Source organism: Protopterus annectens, chromosome 1.part2 (assembly GCF_019279795.1).
Source record: "Protopterus annectens isolate FY-2018-M chromosome 1.part2, PAN1.0, whole genome shotgun sequence".
Taxonomy (NCBI): Eukaryota; Metazoa; Chordata; order Ceratodontiformes; family Protopteridae; genus Protopterus; species Protopterus annectens.
This window is the reverse complement of record NC_056727.1, coordinates 1186872872-1186893954: the sequence shown is the minus strand read 5'-3', so window position 1 is coordinate 1186893954 and position 21083 is coordinate 1186872872.

The window sequence follows — 21083 nt, the reverse complement described above, 5'->3', positions numbered from 1 at the left end:
ATATGCACAGTGTTATCTTAAAGAAATAATATGTTTGCAGATTAGTTTTTGATTTTGTAAAATCCAGTTTAGAGTCCACCATTTTAAAAGTAACAGTTCTATATGTTATAAAAATGTAACTTTCAGAAAAAATTACCAGAGAATCCTACAGTATACAACATTTTACTAATGTTAAAATATGGAAATAACTGAGCAATGTCTGATTGCAAAGAATCAAAATGCAATTTATCAATACAAATGGATATACAAATGTTCAGTCTAGTTTTAAGAAAATGAAATCAATGCATTCTACAGAGTTCACAATGATGAGCCTTAAATGAAGCCACAGTTGCAAATAATATCTCATAGTAAGCCACTTATAATAATCTGAATGAATATTCCCCACAATTTGCATATATTAACATATTATAATCAATTTAACTAATCAAAAGTGATTAGCTAACATTTTTGACAATCATAAATGAGACTATTTTACATGGTTGATCTGAAGCAGGTTAATAAATAGAATGCTTTAAATTCAGGTCAGACTTATTAAAAGTATGCTTTTCTTTATAAATACATACTAAAGTTGATAACCTTAAAAAAATGACAGTTTGGTTTCATCCATGTTAATAATAATGTGGGAAATGTAGGTTTATGGGAGCTACCTTTAGATTTTACAGAATTTAGTAGAAGTTGTGTTTATTTCAATGTAGCCTGGGAATGATTTCCTTATTGTGGTTTCTTAAAATTGGAGCTGCATACTTAATGCTAACTGAGAAGTACAAAGCAAGCTGTTAATTCCTAAAGAAAACAACAAATAGAATAGTCCAGGATGGAACCTACAGTATTCCTTGTAAAAATTAAAAAAACAACATTATCTGGTTATAGATTATTTAACAGGTCTTAGGAACTACCGAACAAATTAATCCACTTTAAAAGAGCTTCAAACAAACATAGGAATTAAAAACCAGTGCATTGATTAGATGAATCAAAGGTCATTTGAGGTAAAAAAACAGTACACTGCCACAAAAAGACGACTTAATCTATGATCTTAAAATCGTATGATACTAAGATGCAGTGCCATGAAAAAATATTAATTTTGAATGCTAATTTTTTTACTATGCCATGCACAAATGCTCTAGCCTTAAAAAAGAATGTTGCCAAATTTCAGGTGGTCAGCAGTCTCAAATCCCAGTGAAATCCTATGAACCATTGAAATATTTTTTTGATAAAGGTGGCAATAGAATGTGGGCCAATAATTCTTCTCTGCCTGCCACAGTAACTGATTTATGTATTTATTTATTTGTTTTATTTTGTTGACTAAGTAGTTCCCTGTAAGTCTGTTGCATGTTTTTCATCTAAAACTTGAGACAAAAGTTACATTGCCTTAAAATTTGTCCAGAACAAAGTGGCATTGCCCCTATTTCCTATCACAAGACCAGTCCATTTTTTTCAGGAAATAGTAGCTACAGTGAGCCATTCAAGTCTCATTAAAGATTGTTCTGTGTCTGAGGTGCTAGTCTGAAAAAAATTTAAAACATTTGTCTCTGTCTGATGTGACAGATCAGTTTATTGATTGGGCTTAAAAAATGAATTAGCAAATGTTGAGATAACCTGGTTTTGGATGAAGGTGCAAGGGCTGAATACATAAGAGAAAAAATTATGAGTCATTGAAGAAACCACCAGATGAACATGTTAATAGCACACTTTGTGTTGCAAAAGGAAGAAATAGCATATTGTGTTGTCATATACATGTGTACTGGTGAACAAATATAAGTGATGAATAAACAGAACTTGGCACTGATGTACAGATTCCAAAATAAACAGCTGTCGTGGGGGGGGGACACATCAGGTGTATTATGGATATTTAGAGCTTAACATAGCATGCAATACTCAAACAGCAGTTCAGAAAACTTCTGGGTTCTAAGTGTCAGCAGCTTGAAGATCAGCATAGGCTTATTATACTTAACACTTACTAAAGGTCCACCACAGAAATCTACAGCCATTATGAAACTGAATGGCAGGAAGTTAGGTGTCTCAATATTACAATGTCAAAAATATCCCCATACTGTGAATGTGTACTCCACATAAAGAACAGTAATCCAAAGTGAAAAGTCACTGTAGTTGTCCTGAATGGCTACATATATATATATATATATATATATATATATATATATATATATATATATATATATATATATATATATATATTTATTTTTTTTTTTATTTTATTTTACATTTGTTAACCGGGCTAGTCTAACTGGATATATTTCCATTTTCAGTAGAGGCCCAGGGAGAAAAGCTCCAGTAGTAACAAATAGAAATTAAAATTAATGCTGTTACATAATGAATGAAAGGATTTCAATAAAAAATACAAGTAATAATAAAATAGAGTAGGTATTTACATTAGAAAAAGTGACAATAAGTATAGGATAAATTATTATACAGTATGATTCATGAGGAATTTCAGTACATCAAACAGGATAGATTACACCAGTATGTTGGTTTGAGTTCACCAGTTACAGTCCTGCTTCCAAGGAGTGAGCATTAAAGTTTTGGTAAATTTAGTAGGAGGAGGAAATATCAGTAGTGAAAGCAGAAGATTAGTCAGGGTTGCTGCAGGGGCATAACCAGTGTGTTTTGAGGTGTCTTTTAAGGTTTTGTTTAAAGAGAGGCAAGGAAGAAAGTAAAGCGTTCATTGGGCAGTAGGTTCCAGTTTTTTCCCACTGTGTTGGAAAACAGAGAATCTCCAGCCATGTTGTTAGACTTGATTATGCTAGCAAGAAGTCTGCTAGAAGAGCATAGGGAATTTTGATTTTTGCAGGAGATTATGAGATTGGAGAGTATAGGAGTGCTGTTAGGTTGGTAAAATATCTTGTGGGCAATGGTGAGTTGGGAGACTATCAGATGGTTTGGAAGTTCAAGCCAGCCTAGCTGCATTAGATTCAGACAGTGGTGCATTCTAAAGGGATTGCCAGTGGCAAATCTGGCGATGTTATTATAGGAACTTGTTAGTTTGATAAGATTATTTTTCTTTAGGTTAGTATATATGGGTGAGGCGTACAGAAGAGTTGGGATTAGATGGGAGTGAGCAATCTTGGTTCTGGCTATTGGAGTTAGGAAAGGTTTGATTCTATATAAGGAGCCTATTTTTCTGTTGACAGTTTTTATGGTGTTATTTATATGGCTATCAAATGTAAGGTTATTGTCAATAGTAATTTCTAACAATTTAGTGGTAGAGTCGGGGAATATAATAGTGCCATTATTGGAAATGACTGAGAAATCTATGGGGGAGGACTTACTGGTGGGTGTAAAGAGAAGGCACTTAGTTTTTTTAGCATTGAGCAGGAGGCAACATTTTGTGATCCATGTTTCTACTATGTTAAATACATTCTGAGTTAGAGAATATAGTTCTGATAGGGAGTTTGCTGAGCATACTAGTGTAGAATCATCTGCATATTGAGTGCAGGTGGCTTGTGGAATTGCTACATGGAGGTTATTGATAAATAGTGAAAAGAGAAGTGGTTCTAGAATAGAGCCCTGAGGGACTCCAAGGGTGACTAGCAGAAGGGATGATATATTATTCTCCCAGAGAACTGCCTGTTGCTTATTGCTAAGGTAGGACCTGAACAATTTATCAGCCTGAGAGTCAAGGGAAAGGGATTCAAGAATGTTGATAAGAAGGGCATGGTTTACCATGTCAAAAGCTTTTGAGAGGTCAATAAAGAGTGCAGATGAGAGGTTGTTTTTATTGCGATTTCTATTGATGGCATCTGTAAAGGATAATAGGGCAGTTGTGGTACTATGTGATGGCCTAAAGCCATGCTGGCAGTTTGTTATTATGTTATGTTGAGATAAACGGTTTAATAGTTGTTGGTGAATGCATTTTTCCATAATTTTTGCTAAGGGTGATAAAAGAGCTATTGGCCCGTAGTTAGAGTAATAATTTGAGTTATCACCTTTGTGTAGGGGGATAATATGGGAGATTTCCCAGATGTCTGGAATGGTTTCCTCCTTAATGGTTCTATTTATGAGGATGGATATAGGGTAGGAAATTACTTTAGCTGCCTTTTGCAGGTATTCAGATGGTAGCTGGTCAGCAGAAGGAGTACAAGGCTTAAGTTTTTCGATGAATTTGTAGATGAGAGTGGTAGAGATGAGTTGCAGATGGAATGTTGGTAGAGTGCCAGGTACAGCGGTGGGAAGGCTTGAGTTGTCTGGGATTAGTTGACTGGCTAGTGATTGTATGGTCTCTGTGAAGAAAGTATTGAAGGCATTGGCAGTTTGATGGGGGGTATTTGGATTGGCCTCAAGTGGGGTAGGTGTATGAGAGTGCCCTGGGAAAAGGAGTTTATTGATACTAGACCAGAACTTCTGGGAATTGTTTTGGTGAGTTTGCTGTAGTTTACAGTAGTAGTTCTTTTTGTCTGTAAGTATTGCCTTTTTTGTGCTATTTCTCAACTGCCTAAAATTTTGTTGATCAGAGATATTTTTGTTAGCTCTCCACTTATCCCAAGACTAAGCAAAATTTTCTGTCTGGTTTCTTTAGAAAGCCAGGGGGCTGGTTTGGACTTAATTCTGATAGACCGTTTGGGTGCGTGCTTATCAAGGATAGATAAGAATTTAGAGTTTAGATACTTAACAGCCTCTTCAAGTGGTAGAGTTTTTAAAGGGTTCCAGTCACAGGCACTAAGTTCATTTTGGAATAATTCTGGGTTAAAGTGTTTGTTGGTACGTGCAATCCTATATGTGGGGGGTTTGAAATATCATTTTTTGCCTTATGATGTAGGCCAAAGTATGATCACTTACATCGTCTGGCAGAGTTCCTACCTTGTAATCTTGTTTCTGTCTATTTATAAGTATCCAGTCTAAGGTGCTCTCTTTTTTGTTTGGTTTGTTGATTCTGGTTGTGGAGGTGATAATTTAACTAAAGCCATGAAGGTTGATATGGGAGGTAGGATTATCAGCATTGACACCTTTCCAGTCAGTATTAAAATCACCTAGTATTATTGTTTCTTGGGGGTAAGTTGAGGACACCCAGCTTAGAATATTCTCAATTGTACTGATATTATTACCGGGCAGTAGGTAGATATAGATGATATATAAAGATTTGTTTGGGTTGATTTGAAATCTGGTGATAAGGACTTCTGCCTTACTATCTTGAGGTGGGTTGTATGGTAAAGTGGAGATCTGAAGTCCATCTTTGAATAGAACTGCTACTCCCCCACTTTTACGTTTTATCCAGTCTTGTCTCAATATATTATATACTTGGGGAATGATTTCATTGTCTTTAGTCCCTGGTTTTAACCAAGTTTCTGTCAGGCACAAGATGTCAAAGCAGTGACTATCTAGAAGGGCATGGAGATGGGCTACATTGTTATTAATACTGCTGATATTCAGATGTCCTATTAGGAAAGAGTTAGGAAGTTTAGGGTGGGTTACTAGGGTAGCAGGATTGGTAGGGCCCGGGTTAGGGTGGATGCCACTGTCTTTTAAGGAGGGATTATTTAGTTTTATTGCAGAATTATATATAAAGTTGGTTTGATATTTCACTTTCTTTACTTGAGTAAATTGTATTTAATGTGGGAGAGTCTATGGTATTTAGGTAGTAGATAGCTGGGAATGGAAGTGGTATTAGTCTATTAGAGGGTATAGGAGTGTGTATTGCTGTTTGTTTTAGAGAGTAGTTAAAATGGTAATAGTACAGTTTTTCAAAGGAGGTGAAGAGGTAGGCAGAGGCGAGGACAGTTGAAAGTATAGCAATGAGTATTAATTTGGTTATATTAGTTTTTACTACTAAAGGCATCTTGTTGAGATTATATATAAGAAGTTTAAGGAGTTGGGTCTGAAATTAAGAAAAAAAGGAGGTATTGGATAAGGAGAGCGTAGAGAGGAGGGAACTAATACTTAGATAAAAGAAAAGGGATATGGTAAATTACTCTAAGGAGTGGCTTATTGTAAATGATAGATAAAAAGTAGGGGTGTGGTTAATTTTGTGAAAATGTTGGTGTATGGGATTGGTTGGATGGGAGAGAGGGTGTGGTTAAAGAAGTATAAGTTTAGGACCACTGGGGGTGGTTGGGAATTGGGGGTAGAGTAGGGGAGCTAGGGGATATATATTATCTTCAACTTAATATTTATTTATAATGTTTGTTTATTCTATTCAGTGATCTGCTCACTGATTGCAACTCCCTCCTGATGTTATAACAATGTCAGGACAATGAGAGGTCAAAGCTTGCTGAGTAAATAGCAGCTAAGCATGATGAGCCCAATTTCAAAAGTCTTGCTTTCAGTGTAAGTGACCACTTATAGTGAGAACACGTCTTTGCGAATCTGGTCCCTGGTGTAAGCTTGTTTATAGATAGACCATACATTGAAGTTAAGTCCCTTACACTGAGAGCAACTCTTCTGGAATTTGTCTCAGTGTGTCAAACTACATGAATAGCTAGAAATGACATCTCCATTCAAGATCTCTGTCTAAATTGCACAGTGTTGCTGAAGCAACTGAGTGCAAACCTTCACTAAGCTTTTAGAAACAGTTTCTGAGTCTGGATAAGAGTCTGTAACTCCATGCTGAAGATGGAATCATCAGTGTGAAGGGTAGTTTCTAACTGGCTAGAACATAGAAATATTACATCAAAGAAAATGAAGCCCCTGTTTAGTAAATCAGATTTCTGGACAGAAGGATAAAAATACAAGGGAATACAAAAAACTAAATATAACACAGTATGCAATTTACCAAACATTATTAAGCAAGGGAAGTATACAGGTACACTGTTTTATGCTGAGCAACCAAAATAATGCCACCATTGTGAGGTAAATGTGTATATTTTGTCACAGTTTGATAAGAAATGTTGGCTGTAGTGGGAATTACTGCGCAAAGAACATATATACACAGAACAAGTGGATAATGCGGAGCAAAATGACGTGAATATAAAATATGTTTTCACTGAATATTACAAACAGGGTAGTCAGAAGAAATGCAAATTAAATAAGAGGTGAAGATGAGCTGACCTTTTACTGAATATATGTTTTTAATAAATATTTTATCTTGAGTTTAAAATTGTTTGCATTTGCATTAGAGGTTAGAAGATTTGCTGTTCATAGTACATCAGTATATAACAAAGACACTGGAGACTCATGCCAAAGCTCATTTCATTCTTCAACCTCTTAGCCCAAGAAATCTAGACAAAGCCTGGCATAATGGGAGGGCAAAGACCCCAAAATAGGGACAGAATTTAAACATTGCTCTTATAAACTTAGACAGTTGTTAGAATAACCGGATTTGTGTTAGCATGCATTATCTGAAATATCCGAAATCTAGACCTCATATGCATGGCATTATTTACTGACTTCAATCCTCAGATCATCCTAGTCATTTAACAGAAAAAACACAAATCTTACAAGGAAGAGACCAAAAATATGAGGCAAATATCTGGACAGTTGAGCGATATGATTCAGCCGTGTCCTGAATACTAGCTGATATTATGTTTGATATAACAGGAATACTAAACTACAAGGTATCCCAACCTGACAAAGGGAAACAGCATTAAATATAGTAAAGTACTGGTGTGCTGAATGTGGGTTCTTGGGAACATAGACCATTCAATAAAAAAAGGTACCCCCTCCTGATTAATGAAATTTAGGAGTCCTTGACAGATTTTGCTGATATTTGTGTAAGAATTTAGTTTATAGTTAATGACTGTGCTTTCATTTCTGGTAGGAAATCTGTTTTCCTGTAATGAGGAACAGGCCTTGGGTGCTGGATTCGAACTGGAGACAATGATAAGAGAAACAATGTCCATTTATCAGAAATGGCCAGTGAAAATTTAGTTTAATTACTAAACAAGCATATGTTCTTAATATGCTAAGATAAATCAAACTAGTAAGCCGTGATTCGGTAGCAAAGAGTGAAATATGCATATGTATGGCTAGAATTCAAAAATATACTGACTCTGGGGGTTATTAAAAATCCTATAGCAAATTGAGTAGCCTCTCTAGACTGGTGCACAAGGCAGATGATGATATCTCATTGTTTTCTGAAGTTAGACATCCAGATACTCTGATTTATACATACCCAATGCAATGAGCCAATGAACTGACTGAGGAGCCAGGCTCTACTAGTAACTTCATGATTTTAGACCTTACAGGGAGGTATTGATAGTCCCTGTGAAAGAGAGAAACAGTCAAGCAATTTGGGTTATGCAGAATGCATGCCACATTTTGACATTTGAAGAATAATCTTCTATGACCAAATGGTCATGCATATACTTAAAGTATTTAGATGGCATTACAAGCTATAATCATAACTGTTTATTTTTATCTACAAAATCTGCAGGCAGTTTTTGACTACCTCTGGGAGAGCTTGCATACAGCCATTTCAGCTCAGTGTGCCACAGGTCTGGACAATGGTTGCATCTCAGGTACATTGCTGGTATATGGCTGGTAATACCACAGGTGAAAAAGGTGGATACCAACTGAGGACAGATTCAGATAGACAGTGAAACCACATATGGGCCTTCTTGGGTCTGACCAGATGCTATTGGTGGTTTACTTTACATTTTGACAAAATGACTTAACCTATGATATATCTGACTAAGATACAATGTTCATATTACATGAAATGGACTAAGGGTGTAGGCACATTTCTTTTAGAAGATTTTTGTGAATATCCAGCTGTGACCATATCCAACATACAAAAATACTTCATGCAGAGAGATGCCTTGCATGTAGCTCTGGCATAATACTGTCTCAAATGGGCACATAGAAGAAACATGAATTAGTCTATGCTGGCCAGAAATTATCCACTATACAGAGTTATATGCCACTATAATGAAGAAGTGCTCGGTTATCAGCTGAGCCTTAGATGCTCTGCAGTGTTTACTCAGTGGAGGGGTATTTTAATACATTGCTGACCACTGCCCTCAGCTGTGTTTTTGCCAGCAAAAGAATAGGAAATGAGAAAGTAGCTAGTGATGCTTGCCTTTGCAGTCTTTTCTCTAAATGCTTAGTTATCTAACTGGGTTAGCCCTTGGCAATACAAATTCCCCTTCCCATCTTACAGCCTTTCAATCTTCTTTCACTCAGCTCCATAGTTCTGATCTGTTAGAGGCATGTGACATGGAAAGCAAACATACTAAAGTGATTTATTTGGTTCTAGTTAACAGAGGTCTAAGTGAAACTGCATAATGAAACTGGAGAGGAATGCAGATAATGGTGCTACCTGAATCCACAGACACACACACACACACACACACACATATATATATATATATATATATATATATATATATATATATATATATATATACACACACACACACACACACATATATATGTATAGATTCATAGCTGTTTACTAGGCTAATGACCACAAGGGCATTTTAAGCCTAGCCATGCATCCCAATACCAAGTTCTGGTACCCTTGATAAGTGTAAGTAGGGGCTTGGGAGATGAAACATATCCAAGAAGGGGCCTGTGAGATGAAACATTTGTAGGTTGTCTGTGTCCATTACAGATGTCAGAACCAAATCAGTGATGAATTTCCTGTTCCCCATTCAAATGCCCAAGCTACACTTGAATTTGTTTAGGGAGGAACTCTGCTTCACATGGATGGGGAGCATCTTCCAGAGAAGGGGTAATCTCTGGAATACATACCTGTCTCTCCAGCAGGTCCTATTTATATCACAGGCAAGGTTTAAGTCTTAAGATTGGGTAATTCTGGTGCTGTTGTTTTGTAGATATGCTGAAGGTCCATCACAGTGGCATCTGACAATGCCCTGTGTGCCAGGCGTAGATCTCCTCTTAACAGCCTGTAAGAGACAGAATACAGGGGTAGGGTCTTGAGGCAGTCTTTATAGGGCATTTTACTTCCACCCTGTATTCTTTTAGTGAGGAACCTTTGTGTACATTCCAGTTGTTGGATATGCTTGGTTAGGTACAAACCAAAGGGACATTGTACTCAATGATAGGTCTGATGAATACTGAATACAGTGAAACAATGATTCCCTTGGATGTAGAAGGCATATCTTTGTTTTATAAGTTGCACAACATAGAATGATTTCCACACTACTGTAGACAGATGATGGTCAAAGGCTAGATTACTGTCTATGTGTGTCTCTAAATTCCTGACAACTGGGTCAAGTCTAAGGGGTGTGCTGTCAATATGATAGTTACGAGGGGTGGATAACTTCCTCAAGTATACTATTATGAATTTCTTGGCATTTAGTTTTAGTCTATGGCTCTGACCTAGTTGTTAGTCTGTGTCATCCTTTCCTGGAGAACATTTGTGTTAGTGTGGGATTCAATGACAGCTCCTAATTTGCTATCATCTGCAAATTTGGTCCAACAGAGACCATTGACATTGGCCTTGAATTCAGAAAAGTAATTGCCAAAAAGGTGCTGTCTAAGGACTGATCCCTTAGGGACTTCACTTGTGACTGGCCTCTTTGTAGAGGTGGACTCACCAGTTCTAACTACCTGGGTCCTGTCTGTGAGCCAGTTGGCTATCCACCGGCTGACATATGGGTTTGAACCTAACCTCTTGAGTTTGTCAACAATACCTGAGTGAGGTATTGTGTCAAATGCCTTGGCCAGGTAAATGTAGGCAGTGTGAATAATTTTTCCCCTCATCCATTGCTTTGGTGAACTTTTTATAAAAGTCCACCAGGTTGAGTAGGCATGACCTGCCCTTGGTAAAACCAAATTGGGTTGGGTCCAGTGTCTGGAAGTTTACTATATCTTTATTGATCTTTCCAATGATAATTCCTTCTATGGCTTTGCATATAAGACTAATGAGACTTTGGGTCTGTAGTTTCCAGGACCTTTAGATGGCCCACATCTGTGTAGAGGGGTGACTTCTGCTGCTCTCCATTCATGAGGCATCGAGCCTGTTTGGCGGCTGCAGTTAAAAAGCAATTCCAGATGGCCTGATAGGACATGTTTCATAGCAGGGGAGTTATATTTGATTGTATTTCCTGAGGGAAGGTTGAGTGGGAGAGAGGGGTAAAGTTGGAGTTTAATTTATTGGACAGTAGATTTGTTATATCTTCTGGCTCAGTATAGGTGACTCCATTTACAATGAGCTCTGCATGCAATTGTGTATTGCCTTTGAGGTTAAAGAATGCCTTGTGGCTGTCCTTGGCCTGGGAGGCAAACTTTACCTCAAATTTGGCTGTGGGAGACTTTGTTATCTGTGTTGTTTGTTTACTTTGATGAGAGTGCTTTTATCATGCTGGGTGCTGCATCTCCTAATATTTCCCATGATTTTCTTCCTTCTGTTATACAGCCTATTAATACTGTAATTCACCATGGTGGCTTGTTTTTTTGAGTTACTTCTGTACTTCTTCCTGGTGGGTATAACTGCCTCTATGGAGTTTTGCAGATGTAGCAGAGTTCTCAGGGTTTATGGTGGCTTGAAATTTTGCCAGTTTATCACTTAATAACAGGATGTTAACTATAGAGTAGTTCCTGAATATACCAGGTTTAGATGGGGGTCCAGATTTACTTTTACTTCAAAGGAGACCATTCTGTGGCCTGAGTTTACCAGTGAAGACATTACACTAGGGGGTGTGCAGCACTCTCCCATATTAGTGAAGACCATATCCAGTGTGGTTGCACCCTGGTATGGTGTATTGACAATCTCATCCAGGGAGTATGTGCTTACAAATCCAGGAATCTCTGTGCTTATACATTTTCTGTTGTATAGGATTCCCAGTTAATAGTGGGGTAATTAAAGTCAGCCATGAATATGATATTGGGTTGAATGGTGAATGTTTCCAATAAATTTAAATACATGGTATGTGTTTCCTGTGTCATAGAGTAGGACCTATAGCTTGCAAGGAAGTGATATTAGATTTTACCTATGGTGATTTGAACATGGAGCAGCTCAAGTGCATTGTCCTGTTTGACCAGACTTGAGGTATATTTATTTTTGATGTAAATCTAGACACCTCCACCTTTAGTTCTTGTCTGTGTAGTAGCTGGTCTAAATGTGTGGAAGGCATTATAACTTTGCACTGTCAGTGTGCTCTCCATAGCTTTAAACCATGTCTCATTGACTGCACAAACATCAGCATTCTCTAGGGTGAAGAGAGCTTCTAGAGAGTGGAGGTTTTTTTTTTTTTTTTTTTGGTTTAGACTCCTAGCATGACCAGTAATACCTTTAGATTTTCTTGATTTTGATTTGCTATGTCAGAAGTACTTTCAGTTTGGCATTGTCTAAAAAAGGCACTAAGGGGGGAAGACAATGTTTTAGCTAATATTTGAAAGCCTACAGGGTAGAAGTACAGACCATCCCTGGTAAAGCATCATGGTTTCTTCATCATCTCCTTTCATGATGACAAATATTGCACCCCCTAGAATGACACCAGAAACTAAGCCAATTATTAAAGTCAGTCATCTTTGTTTGTATTATGGCATCCTTAGAGAAGGTAAAATGCTGCTCAATGTTAGGCTCATACTAGCCGGAGACACATACTCTGAGAGCTCCATGATGTCTGTCTTCATATAGTCTAGGGAGGTACATCTTAGGACACGTACACCCGCATGGACTATTACTGAGTCATACTGGTACTTGTGGTCCAATAACCTGAGTGCTTGCATAATGTGGCTGATCCTAGCCCCTGATAAGCAACTGACTGTGGCTTTCTCCTTACTCAGCCTGGTGACAGGGACATCAGTGTGTCTCACAATGAGTTTCCAATGACCAGAATGTTGAATTGTGTGGTGGCTTGTCTTATGGGCTTTGAAGTAGAGGCTCCATGAGATGTAGCTGTATGTGTTGATGCAGGTGTTGTTCTGAAAGGGTGCATTTTGAGCTGCTGAGGATAGTTGTTATGTGCACTTCATCTAGGAGGTCTTTGAGGTTTAAGGAAGGTTACATTTAAGTGCCTCAGCATAGGTAGGTTTATATGTCTGCTTTGAATTGTGTGTGATGGGTGCAGTGTGTGTACTACTAACAACCTTGTCTCAGGATACCCATATCCACAAGTATGTAAGAAAGATAGTGGGAAAGTTCATATCCATGGCAACAGACCATTTTTTATTAATTAGACTGTTGGAGTGAGAATATAAAACAATGTCAAGAGTATCAAGTTTGCAACTCTGGGGACGGTGCATGTCACTGCAAACTATGTGTGCAACTAGGTACTGGTGAAATTTCAATTGTGCTTTTACAGGAAAAATGTGACTCAAGGTGTCTGTGTCTATCCAAGACACTGCCAAACACTTGAGGGAAAACTAATACGTAGACCCTGAACATTTAAGGATGAAGTATTTAGGCAGATATTCTGAAGTTAGAAACAAATCAAGCAGTACTTACTGAAAACAAAGAATTAGCTTGTCAAGAATGATGAAAAGGGGGGAGTCACATGAATGGCTATTACCTAACTACTACTAGTGCTGGTCTCACCACAGCTTCACACTGCTGGTATACAATGCTCCTTTGCTTCTTCTTTCACCAGAAGTAAAACATTAGCACCAATCCCAAGATCAGAAGGAGGCAACAGCCAATTTGGTGATCCACAATCTTGTCCCAGATGATGCAAGGGTAACCAGACCAATTAGGAATGTCAAGTACAGATATTCACTGTCCAACCAGAAATGGTCAGGAATCAATGCACTTTGCTCCTTCTCTCCCCAGGAACATAATATAAGCATACATTCTAAGATGTCACCTATGAAGCAATTGTTAGGCTTTCATGTGATCATCAGTCTCCAGAAAATAATGTCCAAATGCTCCTTTTCATACCGGGAGAAAACAGAAGCACTAATCTGAAGATGACTACTGAGAGGCAGAATGTGGGCTCATCAATAATTGCTGGTCTTGCAATAGATTTTTAAAGGTAAGATGAAAAGAAATGAGTTAATATCCTATGTACTGCAGTGTGCACTAAGAAGTTAGATATGAAAAAGGGAGTAACTTAAGCAATGACTGTCTAAGTGGAGCACCACTAATTTTAAAAGACCAAGATAAATTGAAAGGGGGTGGGCACTTGTACTCTGGTTCTATGGAATACAGTGGGAAGGCCAATAAATTTAAATAGTTGACAGGCAGTGATTTCACAAAATTATAAGTTTATATTTACTCACAACAGCTAATAAAAGGGGACAGGGAAGGAGATATGTGGTCAAATTAACATAAGGGGCAGACAGTTAGAAAGATAGTTGTATTTAAGAACACAATAGTGCCAATGTGGGAAAAAATATTTCTGTGTGACTCACAAGAGACACAGCTGTGGTCTCTTCCCTAGTTTCAATGAGCAATTAAAAGGAGAAATCAAGTACAACACAATGCAAAGAAAACAAATCATTGTATACAAAGTAGACGAGGCAGTAAACTAATACAAATTGCAAGAAAGCAAAAGCAAACAGACCATTCCCTCACAGCAAGTTGTGACAGTGTTTGGGTGAGCTTTTCCAGCAAAGCTTTGAAACGTTTTATTTTACCCCTTAAATAGAAGGTTTAGTTCCCAGATCCACTCTCAGTTCACAGATAATTAACCTTAATTGACCTGTTCTAACTTCTGTGTGACTTCTTAATTGATCTATTTTAATTACTATTTGGGTCACAAGAAACACAGCTGTGATCTCTTTCCTAGTTTTAATATGCAATTAAAGACAGAATACAAATAAAACACAGTGTAAAGAAAACAATCACAGTATACAAAATAAAAGAAGGCAATAAAGTAATTCAAAATACAAGAAAGCAAAAGCAAACAAACCTTTCCCTTACAGCAAGTTGTGGCAGAGTCTGGGTGAGCTTTTCCAGTTGTCATTTATTTGGCTGATAAACTTTTGGGTGTAAAAATAACCAACAACATGTGTGCCTGCACATATGTGAAAAACACATTTAATTAAATTCAAACTTTATATAATGTGGATATGTGGGAGTGTGCAAGAAAATGAATGTTTCACCAAAATGTTGGTGGTTGTGAAAATGTGCAAGATTGCTTTACCTGTAGGTACGAATTTTGTGGGTTAGGGTACAGTTAGAGTTTGGTAAGGGATCAGGGGTGGCTTGTGCTATAAGACTGTAGGACTGTAGCCATCCCACCTGTAGAAAGAAAAAAAAACAAATTGCAAGTCCCGGAACTCCACACATGCATGCTTGGAGTTCCTGGAACTCACAGAACTCCAGACTGCTGCGTTAGTAGTCCAGATAGGGAAGACATCTCTGCCCTGCAGATGCCCACAAAATGGAAGCACTCCAGACTGCATCATCTGCAGGCTGGAGCCTACTCTCATGGGGAAACCAGCTGGGAGGACAGTTGAGCCTTCTCGCGGGGGGGTGGACCAGCCATTGGCTTGCATGGTGCACTTACTCAATTCAATGTGTGTGTGTGCATGTGTGTGAAATTCCCAGTTGCTATATACTGGTGGCTATTGAGACCATATGGTGGTTGGTAGAGAATACCTCAGGCTTGAACTCTGTACCTTGGGTGCAGGTGGCAAGGGTCTGAATTCCCTATCCACCACCACTTGTAAAACAATTGCAGATTTTTGCCTCATATTTGTTCTGTTCTGTTCCTCATAAAATCTATGGTTTCTGTATGTTTGTTTCCTTATGCTTACACAGTCAGTAGTGCAGTTGTAGCATTGCTGCCTGACAGCTACAGGTCCTCTCGTTTGATTCTTGGCTGGGGTGCCTTCTGTGTGGAGTCTGCATATCCTCCCATCTTATAAAGACGTGTCTGGAGTGTTTCTCCCTGGGTCTCTGCTGAAAATTGGCTTTTGTTCCAAGTCAGACTTTCCTGGTTAACAAATGTTAAATAAATAAAAATGACAGGCATTTGAATTTCAGACTTCATATTCTTCAGAAAGTACATGGTAACGCAAAACCTTTTATTCTAGCAATTTTCTAAGTTTATAAGATGGATATTTGAAAATTGTCCCTATTTTTGGGACTGTATTCCTCCATTATTGGCTTAGTACAGGTTTTTTTGTGCTAAGGTTAAGAGCTATGGTGAGAACTGAATTCATTGAATATGTCTGGGGGCTGTATTCCCCCATTACTGGCTTTGTTCAGGTGTTTTGTGCAAAGAAATTGACAACTATGGTGAGAACTGAATTCATTAAATGGTAGTCATTTAAGTTTCAGTCGTCCTCTTTTTCACAAAACAGCTAATTTGGCATAGTGGTATGTTGCTCTGACTGTTTGCACAGGGTCATGGGCTCAAGACGTGGCAGTAAAATGTATGGTGGTAACACAACATTTTATTATAGCAACTTTTCAACATTATACAAGCAATGTTTAAAATGTATCCCTGGTTTTTAGCTTTTTTCCCTTCCCCCAATAAATTTTGGCTTTTTTTTCAGATTTCTTGTGCTGCAAAGTTCAGGGATACAGCTGAGTGCCGAGTATATTTTACAGGGAGCTGAGAGCTGCAGGGGAACAAATGTTTAGTGTTACTTATGCTGAGTCTGCTTGCATTGTTAATAGCACAACAGGTAGAGTACTTGCTTTTGATGCAGAAGACTGTGGGTTCTTCTCCCACAGTAGATAAATGCATTGCTTATACTGTACTGTGTTGTAAAGGGGGTGGATGCTGCAGTTCTTTTTGGCGAAGATACCTAGTAACTATTAACCTGTTAGTTTGCCAGCCATTCTCTATTGCAATATTACTAGCTTATCATTTTTAATGCAACATAGGCAATTTATTTCTCAAGGGCAACAGGAACTTTATTTGTAGATGAAACAATGAAATATAAAGTTATTTGCTAGCAGCAACCTCTTCATTGGTTACAGATTTCTTTAATGTGGAATTATTTAGATCACTTTTAGTTCTTCAGAGATTGTGTATATTTACTGATACTGGTGGACTGTAGAATGAGTAGACTTTTATGATGGAAATGTTCTGAATTGGGAAGTTTTGTCATTATTAATGCATGCAATTTGTTTCATTGTTTAGTGGAAAAATGTTCAAAACAATAAATTTAAAATGCCCTCTAACAAGTGTACTATATTGTACAAGGAATATAATTTAATACAGTCAGGAAGGTGTATCAAAGAGCACTTGTATGTTTTGTGTGCAAGGGGCCTATGATTTGAAAACAGCCCAAAGTTAATCTTTATTTGCCACTGGCAAAATGTATTTTCTTTGAATGTGGGTTTCAATGCTGTTTCAATTAATTTGAGTTTCAAGGGCAGAGAAGTTTTAATGCGAAGTCTGTTTTCTTTGTGAGACTGCATTGCTTTTTTTAGCAGATAGCTATTAGTGTTTGTGCTGTAAAATGCAAAATAAAACTTTCAAATGAAATCCAAATCATCGCAGAAGTAAAGCAGTATGCACATTACAGTGTTTATGGTAAATAGGACAAAATAACCAAGGAATGGGATACTGGAATGGCTGCAGGGGGAGGCTCCATTCAACCATGATTTTGTGAGGGGGGGACTCAAAGACAGCCCCGGCTGAACTATACTTCTCAACTGTCCAGATTTTTGCAGAAAGAATAGATTTTTGCTTCTTATTTTTGGTTTGTTCCTCATAAAATTTGTGGTTTTCTGGCAAATCATTTAGGAATGAAGTCACTAAATAATGACAGACATTGAGTTTCAGATGTCATAACCTTCATAAAAATGCATGCTAAAGCAGGGCCTGTTATTCTATCCACTGTCTTAAGTTTATACAAGAGCAATTTTTAGTACTGTTTGTATGTTCCCCAAGTATAGTCTGCCTTGTCCTGATTTCCTGCATCAAGAGGTTGAGAGGTACATGCAAATAAATCACTTTATAGAATTAGGAATACCCAAACCTCTCAACTGTCCCCAATTTTGGCTCAAAATGTTGCTCTCCCCCTAATAATCCCTCCATAAAATGGCAATTTTGGAAGAAAACATGGAGGGTTTACAATTATAAATAACTGTAATGATTAAAGTTATAGATTACTTTTATTTCAGAAATGCATGTAGATTCTCTTATTTTGTCATCTGCTCAAGTTAACAGTACTAATATTAAAAAGGTCTCCCTTCTTTGACAGGTTACCAGCTGTATTGTGTGGCAATTTTATATTTTGGTCCATATTTCATAAAATTGTGGTTTTCTGGCAAATTAGTGACAAATCATTAAAGACTGAAGTTAGAAAATAATGGCAGACATTTGAGTTTCAGATTTCATACCCTTCAGAAAATTCATACTAATGCAAGACCTACTACTATTCTATTATCTTTATAAGTTTATAAGAGCAATATTTTAAAAGTGTCCTTAGTTTTGGTCCCGTGTCCCACTTCTATGTATGGCTTTGTCCAGATTTCTTGCTCTGAGGTTGAGAGGTATGAGTGTCAGAGCCATCACTGTCAGCCTGAGACATTTCAAATTATGACATACTTGTTGCTCTCCACACCCCCATGTAGTGACTCTGGATGTGTCCAAGCAAGGCAAGAAACAGTTATACAGTGTAAGTGTGCAGACTATTCCCCCCATCCAAGGTAGACAGAAGTACTACAGTAGCTTTTCATCTGTCCTTGATTTTGCATAATGTTCTGGTTTTCTGTCATATTTTTATACTATTGATTTATGCTTCTTATTATTCAGAAAATGCATGCTGTCGCAGAGCCCTTTTGCTCTTTGTTTAAGTAGCAATGCTTTAATGAGCATCAGGTAAGCTTGTCGGAGATTGTAAGATGTAAGTAAGCTTTAATAAGCATACTGTTAAAAGAATTACCAACATTGAAAGCCTTTTTGTTGTTGCCATGCAGAGAATATTTATATAACTAGATAACATATAAGCCTTAGGTATTGAAATGCATATGACAGTATATGTAATAAAGGACAGGATTACAGTATTTTCAGAAGCTCATTACATTTGCTGGAGACTTGCAGTCATCTTTGCAGGCTTTACCCGTAAATTAAACAGAATGCCAATCTATCATGTGTGGTCCATAACCTGTGCAGTAATCCTCTAAGCAACTTATCTTGAGCTTGTTTCTTGTTTGCTGTTCATTTTTTACTTTGATCATGTCTTTCCCATGAAACAAGTAGATCTCTGTTGTCAGGCAGCATGTCTTTTTTGGATAAGAAACATTTTTACAAGTGGGGGTTATCGCAGAGATTGCTACTTTCAGCATGTTACTTGGTAATTTTATAAAGCTGAATAGAAATTATAATTAGAACTGCAGTGCAAGGAGAAGTGGTTTGAGTTGAGTCTGCTTGTTTTTTTTATACTTGATTTTGACTGGCATTCCAGTAATGTATTTAAAAAGTAATTTATTTTTCATGCCTCACAACCTTTGTGTTTCCATCTAGATATTAAGTAAGCTGTCATGTAGCCAATGCATTGAAATATTTTTTTCTTCTATACTTCATTTTGTCTTGATTGGACTCTCGTAATGACGGTTTGGCACACAGGGCAGCATATTTAATTAAAGTTCCAGTTGTTGTGGTTTTGAGCATAGCTCCATCCCATTCTAGTTGGCCACACCCTTCCCATTTTGCCCCATCCATTCAGCTGTCTCCTGCAGCCCCCCCCCCTTTAATTTGAAGTCACCAGCCGCCACTGTAAGGGATAAATTTAGACCAGTATTCATAGTCCAGGGCTTTACATTTTCATCATAGTAGTCCATGAAAAGTGGCCCTACATCATTAAGCAAATCACTGACTTTCAGTATGAATATGTAAATGTGGTGGCGTTTTGTTATACATGCCTCCCTAGTGTAAAAGTGTAGTATGCTTAAGGCTTAAGTGATAGCAGCTGATATGTAGATAAGGGGCATTAAATATTTGTGTATTGGTAGGATTCATAGAGATGAATTCATAAAGACTTAATTTGCATACCAAACAGGTTAATGGCCCTGAACTTATGCCAGTAAGCAGCAATTTAGCAGAAGAATACAGAGATGCGAGGAGATGGGTAAACGTTGGGGGAAATGTTTCATTTGGTGTCAGGCATGTGCTTGTGCATACATGGGCAGACTACTGAAGATGTCATTGGAGGAAATGTTTCTTTTGGAGTAAGAAACATGCTTGAGCATACATGGGCAGACAACTGAAGGGTTTATTGGCAGAAATGTTTTATTTGGAATCAAGTCAAGTGCTTGAGCATACATTAGTAGACCAGTGAATGGGGTCATTGGGGGATATGTTTCATCTGGTGAAAAGGACATGCTTATGTATACTTGGACATAATACTGAAGGGATATTTGGGAAAAATGTTTCATTTTGTGACAGGAATGTGCTTCTGCATACACATGCAGAGTAATGAATGGATTTTTGGAAGATATGTTTCATTTGGTATCATGGACATGCTTGGGCATACATGGACAGACTACTAAAGGGGTTTTGAGGGAATTGTTTCATTTTGAATTAGTGAAGTGCTTATGGATACATGGGAAGAGTATGGAAGGGGTTATTGGGGGAAATGTTTAATTTGGTGTCAGCGACATGCTTGTGCATACCTGAACAAACTAATGAAGAGATGGTTGGGGACAAGTTCATAGACTGCAATTCAGATATGTAAAGTGAAACACTACATTTAACAAGGGATGACCATACTGCAAAGATACTGGAGTATGAATTGCAAGATTGTCTCATTGGTATACATTGCTTTACAATATTTTTATTTGCATCTTATTATACGTAAGATGTTTCACATTAGCGTAAATGGCATCTTTGAATCTCTCCTTTGTTATGCTCATTCATGAATATCAGGGATACCCTTTCTCATTTGCACAAATGACTATGAATACCAGTTTTAGTGTTGGGCCTGTTTGGTGTGTGTGTTCTCTGTTCTTTTGCCTGATTACTAGTATTGTTAGGGAAAGTGGTTTTAGTAACGCAATGTGACGAGTTATGGCTTGGTGCAGGGGTATGGTTAGTGTTAGTGTTAGTATTGGGGTTACCACACAAAAGTAAGTTAGTGCAGGAGTCAAAGGAGGTATGGAAAACTAGGGGTTTGGGAGGGTGGCCTAATGGTTAAGGTATTTGCCTTACAAACACAAGGTGCAGGGTTTGAGTCTCACAAGGGATAATTGGCTAGGCTTAAAATGGCTCACAAGGGCAGTTAGCTTAGTACTAACCTATGAACCTATGAAATGATTCTGAGTTACTGTTAGTCTAACAATAGTGCATTGTTGTATGTGTATTGAAATGATAGTTGAGAATGTG